At 51.1% G+C, this 9,255-nt stretch overlaps 1 protein-coding gene across 1 annotated transcript in view; it reads left to right on the top strand.

Moving 5' to 3' along the window:
* Positions 1–4,986: 4,986 nt before the first annotated feature.
* Cmklr1 (chemerin chemokine-like receptor 1) overlaps positions 4,987–9,255 on the top strand; it is a 45,545-nt gene continuing 41,276 nt past the window's right edge. The window contains exon 1 of the mRNA XM_005344243.3: positions 4,987–5,244. The gene's annotated coding sequence lies outside the window, so the exon portion shown is untranslated. The remainder of the gene's footprint in view (positions 5,245–9,255) is intronic.

Here is a 9,255-nt window from a genome sequence, read left to right as displayed (position 1 = left end):
TCGTGAGGACAAGACTGGTGTGGAAAAGGACACAGAACGGGGTTGTTCTTCAGGTTCCCTTCAGGCTCCATGAAACATGGCCCAAAGTGCCCTGCTGTCACCTGCAAGTGCCACTGTTCCCTTGGGCCTGGTGGGACATGGCCTCCCTAAAACTTTATTCTAGGTTTCAGGAGACTTCCACCTCCCCATTGGTCCTCACTTGGCTATCCCCACTCCGATCACCTTCTCTACCCACCTCTGCAGATGTTTCCCAAACCAACTCTCGTTTTGCATATGGGAAAACTGAACACCCAGAAGCTTACCTGAGGCCACACCCGGATCATTCCAGACTCTGCCCTAAATTCCAGACTCATTACCCAGATCATTCCAGACTCTGCCCTAGATTCCAGACTCTGCCCTAGATTCCAGACTCATTACCCAGATCATTCCAGACTCTGCCCTAGGTTCCAGACTCATTACCTGGATCATTCCAGACTCTGCCCTAAATTCCAGACTCATTACCCGGATCATTCCAGGCTCTGCTCTAGGTTCCAGACTCCACCCCCAGGTCCAGGCCCTGTCTGCCCAGCTGGCCCCAGTGGTTGCTGGCTTTTGCCATCTGCTAGGCCTTAGACTTCAAATTCCCCCTTAAAACAAGAGCAAAATCAAACCCCAAAAGCATCCATGTTAGTTTGAATGAGACTGCTCTGGGCTCACATGTTTGTATATTTGGTCCCCAGTTGGTGGAACCACTTGGGAAGGATTAAGAGGTGTGGCCTTGGAGAAGATCATTGGGGATGACTTTCGAGGTTTCAAAAGTCTACACCATTCCTGATTAGTGAGCATGCCCTCCCTCCCTCCCTCCCTCCCTCTCTCTCTCCCTCCCTCCCTCCCTCCCTTCTCCCTCCCTCTGCCTCATAGTTACTGTCTCAATGTGTAAGCTCTCAGCCACTGCTCAGTGCCACACCAGGTAGAGCCTGTTCCCCACCACAATGAATCTGCACTCCAACCCTTTGGAACTGTGAACCCAAATGAAATGCTTTCTTTGATAACTTGCCTTGGTCATGGTGTCTTTGAGGCAATAGAAAAGTCTTTAAGACATAAGGTGATACCAGGGAATGAAGTGTTACCTGACAATGTGGGTTTCTGGAGGAGTGTGGACACATTTGGGACTTTGGACTAGGAAAGTGGTTGAAAGCTGTAAGCTGAGCTCAATGGACCTCAGAAGAAACATGGATGATGATAGTGCTGAGGGCAATGTGGACCCACCACATCTATCCATATCCACGTCAGAGGGAAGCAATATTAGCAACTGGGCGAGAGTTCTCTCTCTCTCTCTCTCTCTCTCTCTCTCTCTCTCTCTCTCTCTCTCTCATTCTAAGACTCTGAGGCTAAATTGAAGAGTTCTGGCATAATTTTGTTGGCAGCGGAGCTTTCAAGACAACCTAGTTTCGACTGTGTTATTTGGTTATTAGTGAGCACTCTTACAAAGAGCTACAATTAAAACAAGCAAGCAGGGCAAAATGAAATATGGGGCTGGGCGGTGGTGGTGCATGCCTTTAATCCCAGCACTGGGGAGGCAGACTCGGATGGATCTCTGTGAGTTCGAGGCCAGCCTGTACTATAAGAGCTAGTTCCAGGACAGGCTCCAAAGCTACAGAGAAACACTGTCTTGAAAAGTTAAAAAAAAATATGAACTGTACAGTTTAATGGGAAAAAGAACAGCAGAGATTGTAATATTAGAGCCAAGTCCTTAAGTTTAAAGATGGGCCTGATGCTAAATTGACTAAAGGGAGAGCTGACCTCAGGGCAGGAGGTCACCCCACCCAGCTAAGCTTCCAACAAGCAAACCGGCAATTCCTAAGGAATTTTAGGCTCCTAAGGAAAACAAAAAAGCAAAGAAAAACTTATTCAACAAAGGAAAGTATCAACAAATCAAAGCTTATGAAATGTAATTCAAGAAGGGGCCCAGGCTCCATCCGAAGCAGGCAGCAGAACTTGGCAGCACTGGACACGTGGTTCTGATTTTAGAGGCATGAAGGATACAGGAGCGAAGGCATTTGTGTAAAGGGTACGTGTCAGGGCTGTCCCTGCATGGAGGCTCAGAGGAGGCCATTCCGCGAAGCTAGGAAGGTGAAGCTGGATTACCTTGGAGACCCCAAGATGTTGGAGATTTCAGAGCCATGGGATACCTGCTGAAGAAAACTGCTAACCAGGAGCGGAACAAGCATAGGAGAAAGAAGTGTGTGCAGTCAGCAAAAGTTGAAGGGAGGAGCCATCATCTAAGCTCTTTGACGCTGGACACTGAGCTACAGGACTTGGAGTTTGGTCCAGTATCTCCTCAGACTGCTCTGCTCCCTGCATTTTGAAACGGGCATAGTCTGTGCCATTTATACAATTTATACATTGGAAGTATGTGATCTGCTTTTTGAATTTACAGGAGATTACAGTTAAGAGATTGTCTTGCATCTCAGAAGAGACTTTAGTTGTTTTTTTTTTTGTTTTTTTGTTTTGTTTTTTGCTTATTTTTTTGTGAGACAGGGTTTCTCTGTGTAGCTGTGGCTGCTGTCCTGGAACTAGCTCTGTAGATCCAGCTGGCCTCAAACTCATAGAGATCCACCTGCCTCTGCCTCCAAGTGCTGGGTTTTTAAACAGTATTAAGACTGAACGACTATGGGACTTTTGAGGTTGGAATGGATGTGTTTTGCATAACGATAAGGTCACAAGCCCGTGGGACCGGGGAGTGGGGTGTGCTCTTTGAATGAGAAGGACCAGTCCGTTGCCTCCCTGGGTCCAGTTACTTTCTGTAAGGGAAGGGTTTGAACCGAGGCCAAGCAGAGGGGAGAAGAGAGACTGCTGTCAGACAGGTTGGTCCTCTAGGATACTGTGTGACCTTGGGGAAATAACTTGACCACTCTGGTGCTGTGAAATAGAAAGGTTAGAGCAGCTGGCTATTGTGAATGGCGGGCGGCATTCTGAGCGGTCAGGCTGTGCTGTGGTTTGTAGTGTCCCTGTTGTGGAGAAGCACTGGGAAGCTCTTCCCAGGGTTAGAGGGAGGAAGGGTGGGGCTTTCAAGGGATAATTCTATCTGAAGTGTCCCATGTTCGGGACGACTAATGCCATCATTGCTGACAGGCAGAGCTCAGCCCCCTCCTCCTAGCCCTTCTGTGGCTTCACCTCCGGTTCCCACCACGAGCAGCAGGAAGCCCACCAGACACCACAGTTCTGGACCACTTCCTGCCTCTGGAACCCAGGGCCGCATACACTTCTGATTATGAGTATAGACAAAGACAGGCGGTGACAGACGTGACTGTCACAGGTGATGACAGACATCCACTGTCACAGGTGATGACAGATGTGTCCATGGTCACAGGTGATGACAGACATGTCCATGGTCACAGCCGATGACAGACGTGTCTACCATCACAGGCAATGACACCACGGTCACAGGCGGTGAAAGACACATCCACTGACACAGACAATGACAGACGTGGCCACCATCCACGGTCACAGGCGATCACAGATGTGTCCACGGCCACAGGCGGTGACAGACATGTCCACAGTCACAGGCGATGACAGACATGTCCACCATCCATGGTCACAGGCGATGACAGATGTGTCCATGGTCACAGGCAGTGACAGACGTGTCCACGGTCACAGGCGATGACAGACATGTCCATGGTCACAGGTGATGACAGACATGTCCATGGTCACAGGCGATGACAGACATGTCCATGGTCACAGGCAATGGCAGACATGTCCTATTGTCCAAAATCGTGAGGCTGGGCTCCCTACCCCGGCCTTTGTCCTCCCATCCCCTCTCTCCTCCCTCCCTCCCTCCATTCTCTTTCCCGCATCTCTCCCTCCCTCCCTCCCTCCCTCCATTCTCTTTCCCGCGTCTCTCCCTCCCTGAGTTTCCTCTCAGTCCCTCCCTCCATTCTTCTCCCCTTTCTTCCTATCTTATTCCCTTCTCTTCATCTTTCTCCTCCCCTCCTCCTCTTTCTCTATTTCCTTTCCTTGTTTTCTTCCCCTTTCCTTTCTGTCCCCTCTCTCCTCATCTCTAAGCAGTTTTAGGCAGCGTGACTTCAGACCCCGAGGAACTTCAGCTCCGTCCCAGTTGTCAGCCCCAACCTGGCTGCCTGGTCACAACTTCCTGTTAATGGTCTTAACATCCTCGTCGGCCATGGGTGAGCCGTTCTAGCCACATTCTTAATGGAAGCACTCACTGTGGGTCACACACACACACCAAGGACTGCTATGTCATCTGGAGACCAAGGACTGGGATCAGCTCTGCCCTCCGCTGGCTAGGTGGTGTCAAGTAAGAAGACTCACCAAGAAACAAGTATAATAAACAAGAATAATAAAAATACCTGTCTGCCAGTGCTGCTGTGAGGAGGATCAAGTACTGAGTGTCTAGCACTGTGAAGGTCACCACTGAGTGCCCAGTACTCTGCCTGGTTCTTGGCTGCTTCAATAATGCCGCTGCTGGTGGTGATGATGTAACCAACAAACTAGGCAATATTAGGTGCTTGGGACAGACTAGGGACGAAAGTTGCTCAGGGACTTCCCAGTCTGAACATGAGACACCTAGCAGGTGGCCCAGCATGGTCAGTGCCTGCTGTGATGTGGGAACCCAGAGCAGCCTCAAAGAAGGACCTGGAAGTCATCTGTCCACAACAGGGACAGGAATAGTACTCGAACTAGGTACAGCAGATGCGAGGGCCTGGAGTTTGAGACAGATCTTAGAGGGGGGCAGGTCTTCAGGACTTACCTCCAACCCCAGCAGCCTGGTTTCAAGGCTCCATTTGCAGCCCCCAGCCAAGGGGCGGGTCATCCCTAGTGGACTGCTACCACCCAGGAGCGCAGCTTGGCTGGCAGGCTCGGTCTCCTCTAGCGCCCCCACGACACACAGCTGGCGCCCCCGCCCTCCGCTCGCTGTTTCCTGCTCCTCCCTCCTCTCCCGGCTCCAGCTGTTTGTCTAGCTGAGTTCTGTCCTTGTCCCGCACAGAACTCTGGACAGAGTGCGACTCTTAGGATGTGCCTGGGGACTGTGCTCCGCGGGGCTCAGAGGAAATTTTGCGTGAATAGGAGAAACGGTTCCAAGCAAACAGCCCTTACCAGCACAACTGTGTGACCAGGAGAAGGAAGCCTGAAGCCACAGGAACCACAGGGGAGACTGGGGAGAAGGTACCGTGGCGCTTGACGGTCAGACCTGCAGAGGGCGGAAAGGGTCGCATCGGCGGGGACCGGAGCGCTTCTAAAGAGGTGCGTGTCAAGGTTCCCAGGGTTGAGTCAGATCTGAAGAGCGATGCTGGTGCTTGTGAAAACCAGCGTAGCCGTCGCGGGTCCATCCTGTCCCGAAACCCGCTGGAAACCAACTTGTTCCTAACCAGAGGCAGTCTCCTACAGGTTCTCCGCGTTCTCCAGGGGAAGAAAAGGTTTTCCTGGGATGCATGTAACTGCTGTTGGGTCTACTTCTCATTTTGTTTTTATTATTACGAGCAAGACGAGTGAGCAGCTTCGCAATGGACGCTTTATGGAATAGTTGTGCTTTGTGCACTTGTCCTGTGGATACAACTCCATAGGTGGAGATGCCACTCTGTCTCTCTGTCTCTGTCTCTTCCCCCCCCCCCCCCCCGTCCAGATGTGCATGCAGAGAGAGGAGAATGTGGGGTCCTTGAGGCAATGTCTCTCACAGACTCAGAGGCTGGCCGGTTTAGGTAGCCTGGCCACCAGGGAACTCCAGCCATCAACTTGTCTGTGTCCTCTAATACTGGGGTTACAGACACATGTGGTCATTCCCAGCTTTTTGTACAGGTGAGGGGGTTTGAACTCAGGCCCTAATGCTTGCACAGCAAATGTTCTTACCCAAAGAGCCATCTCCCTATGCTACTTTAAAAATAATAGGTTTGCACTGGGCATGGTGGCGCACACCTTTAATCGCAGCACTTGGGAGGCAGAGGCAGGCGGAACTCTGTGAGTTAAAGGCCAGCCTGCTCTACAGAGCTTCCAGGATAGCTAGTGACACCTTGTCTCAAAAAAAAAATTGTTTTATTTTTATTGATGTCCACATGTGGCAGTCTCTATGTGGGTTTGTGTGTATAGGTGCAGGTCCTGAGGAGACCAGGGGGGCATCCGCTTCCCCTGGAACTGGAGTTACAGACAGTTGTAAGCTACCATGTAGGTGGCTGGGAATTGAACCTGGGTCCTCTGGAAGAACAGCTAGTACTCTCAACTGCTGAGCCATCTCTCCGGCCCCTCACTACCAGTTTTGAGATATGTGACAGTTTCTGCCTGCTGACACTCCCTATGGTGTGATATGGGGTTCAGTAGCCTTGGAGGCCCCCATGGCTATCTGCCTTCTACCTGAGGTGCCTCTACTTGTGCCTCTTTGCTTTTTAATAGGGGGTCTCTCACTGGGATCCTGGGCTTGTTGGTTAGGCTAGGCTGGCTGGCCTGGGAGCCCTGTGGATCTTCCTGCTTCCGCCCCCCTAGCACTGGCCTTACACGTATGTACCACCACATCTGCTATTTATGTGACTTCTGTGCTGGCAGAACAGGCCATCTCTCGAGCACTGAGCCGTCTCCCTGATTTTCTATAGTGGGTCTATAGAATATAGACAGACTCACTTGTGTGAGCCTCCCTTCTCCCCACCATGTTCATATTTTCTTATTGATATCTAAAAGTTCTTTGCATATGGAAGACAGGAGCCATTCGGCCAAGTTCTGCCTGAAAGCATCACACTGCCTCTGCTTCCATCCTGAGGCATTTACAGCGAGGGAGCTCTGGTACAGAAATCACCGCCTACAGCTACCCAGGAGCGGCCTGGAGAGTTTGATGTCCCGTGTATGTCTGTGGCTCAGAGAGGGCAGGTTTCAGGTCTGAGGTCACACAGTGAGGAAGTGGTGGAGGAGTTCTTGTGTTTGCTCAGTGTCTTAAGAAAGCCCCAATTCCCCTTTGCTTCCCTCTCCTTCCCCTTTCCAAGAGGATCTGTGGTTCTTGCTTCTGTCAAGAGAAAGGCAAGATCGGCTCTGTGCCTTGCTGCCATGGCGTGCCTGGTTGGGTCAGACTGTGGAAGGCGTTGACTCAGCATTCTCCTTCAAAAGCTTTGGCTTAAACCTGTGAGGTGCCAGTCTCTGAGAGCCAGGGGTGGTGACTCTGGACTCCCCCGACTCTTTGAGGAGTAGATGAACCCCACACGGGGCCTCTTTCTATAAAACTCAACCCTTTTGCTAGTGAAGAAGTCTCAACACCTCTCCCCCACTGGCCCCCTCCCCCGTCACAACTCCTCCCCCATTGTCAATCATCTTGTCTGTCTCTTAGCAACCTGGGAGTCCCTAGACCACAGTTCAATGTTATGTCTTCTGGGTCCTCCATCCTCTGCATAGGAGTTTATGCACAAGACAGAGTCCCCTGGGTCCAGGGAGAAGTTTCACCTGGGTCCAGGGAGAAGTCTGCAGAGTGGGCTGGGACGATGGACTGTAGTCCTGTCTCTTAGATGTTTGATTATAAAGGACAGCTTGAGTTGGCTTTCTGCGCTCCACCATGGCCACATGATGAGGGCTCTAGTAACACCCCCAGTTTGCCGATTAGAAATCCGAGACCTCAGAAGGTCCAAGCATAGACTGCCACAGATTTCACAGGGCTCCACGCTACAGAGGTGGGCTTATGCCTCAGATTCTACTTCTGTAAAACGGTGTTCCGAACAGGAGCTACCCTGTAGGATTGTCACAAAGGTTAAATGACAGGACCCGACAATGCTCAGCAGATGATGCAGATGATGATCCCCTAAGGCTCTGAATATTATTACTTCATATAGCGCTTGGCCTCTGCCTGTGTCATCCATCTGAGCCATACAGAGGCCGGTATGGTGTGTGTGTGTGCGCGCGCGCGCGCGCACACACACACACACACACACTCGTGGGGGGGGGGTCAGTGCAAATGCTGGATGTCCTCCTCTATCATTGTCCACTGTCCTGCTGTGAGACGGGGCCTGTAACTTAACTGGCAGCTCACTGTTTTGCTAGATGAACTGGACATCAAACTCCCAGAATATACATGTCTTTGCCCCCCAATACTGGAGTTACAGACACACACAATCATGTCTGGATTAACGTGGGTTCCAGAGATTTGAACTTGGATTTTTAAGCTTGCAGAGCAAGCTTTCTCACCTTCCGAGACACCTCCCCAGCCCTCATGGATATTTCTTAGAGCTCCAGCATCTGTGAGTCAGGCTCTCTGAGGGTGAGCCTAGGGCATCTGTGTCAAACGGGCGTCTCGGAGACTTCGATGCCCTTCGTACTTGAGCACGGCTCACAGGAACACTCGAATGTTTTCCTGTTTCGCCCTCTGCCCAGGTTTTTGATGCTTTGCTGTGCATTTGAGTTTCTTTTCCCTTTCTAAGCAAATATCCACAGACCTCCGTGGAGCCACACGCCCTGTGTCAGCAGCTGAGGCCAGGAGGCTGTGTGGAGAAGTGAAACTGCCTTATGGGACACAGCGTGTCTGATCGGACCCGTTCCCCCTGGTTTGCAGTTACTTTAAGCGGCAGAATTCGCTTATTGAAGTAAAGCAGATGGGAAGAAACAAACTGAAAACCAATAAAAACACGGTTTCTCCACAAACAGAAGGGCGGCCCACTAGAGAGGCCCCACGGCTCTGCAGGGTAGGCTGCAAACCCCATGGGTATCAAGAGATGCATGCCCCAGACGTTTGCTGGACCTATGTGATCACAAGAGAGGCATTCCCATTGTCTGGCCGTCACTGAATTCCTGGCAGGAGGAGACTGTACTGTATAAGTTTGTGTGAGCTTCAGGGACAAATAGACCCAAGCACACTTACTGCCCAAACACGGAAGAGATAGCACAAGGCAGCCAGCTCTTTTTATCTTCTGGTTCTCTCTCTGAGACCTTTTTTTTCTTTACTATTTCCCCCGTGAGTCTTATCATGTTTCCCAAGCCATTTCTATACTTCTGGGCTCAAATAATTCCCCTGCCTCGATTACCCAAGTGCCTGGGATGGCAGGTGCACAGCACAATGCCTGGCTTAAGGGACATGCTTCAGAGTGGAGGATCCCCTGCCCTAGGGAGTCAGTGACCCAACTGGCAGCTCCACGCTCCCATTGATGACATTCTGGTTGGCTCAGTGGTAGATGGGAAAGTGTGAAGGTGTCTGATGGCCTGGCTAGATTCTTCCTTCTGGGTACCTCTGTGAGGAAGTCTCCTGCCTCCCATTTAAGTGAGGTGCTGATCGGCTAGGTGACATTCCAGAGGCTC

This window comes from Microtus ochrogaster, chromosome 2 (genome assembly GCF_000317375.1).
Source record: "Microtus ochrogaster isolate Prairie Vole_2 chromosome 2, MicOch1.0, whole genome shotgun sequence".
Classification (NCBI taxonomy): Eukaryota; Metazoa; Chordata; class Mammalia; order Rodentia; family Cricetidae; genus Microtus; species Microtus ochrogaster.
The sequence above is the reverse complement of the archived record's forward strand: the minus strand, read 5'-3'. Positions and strand labels throughout refer to the sequence as shown.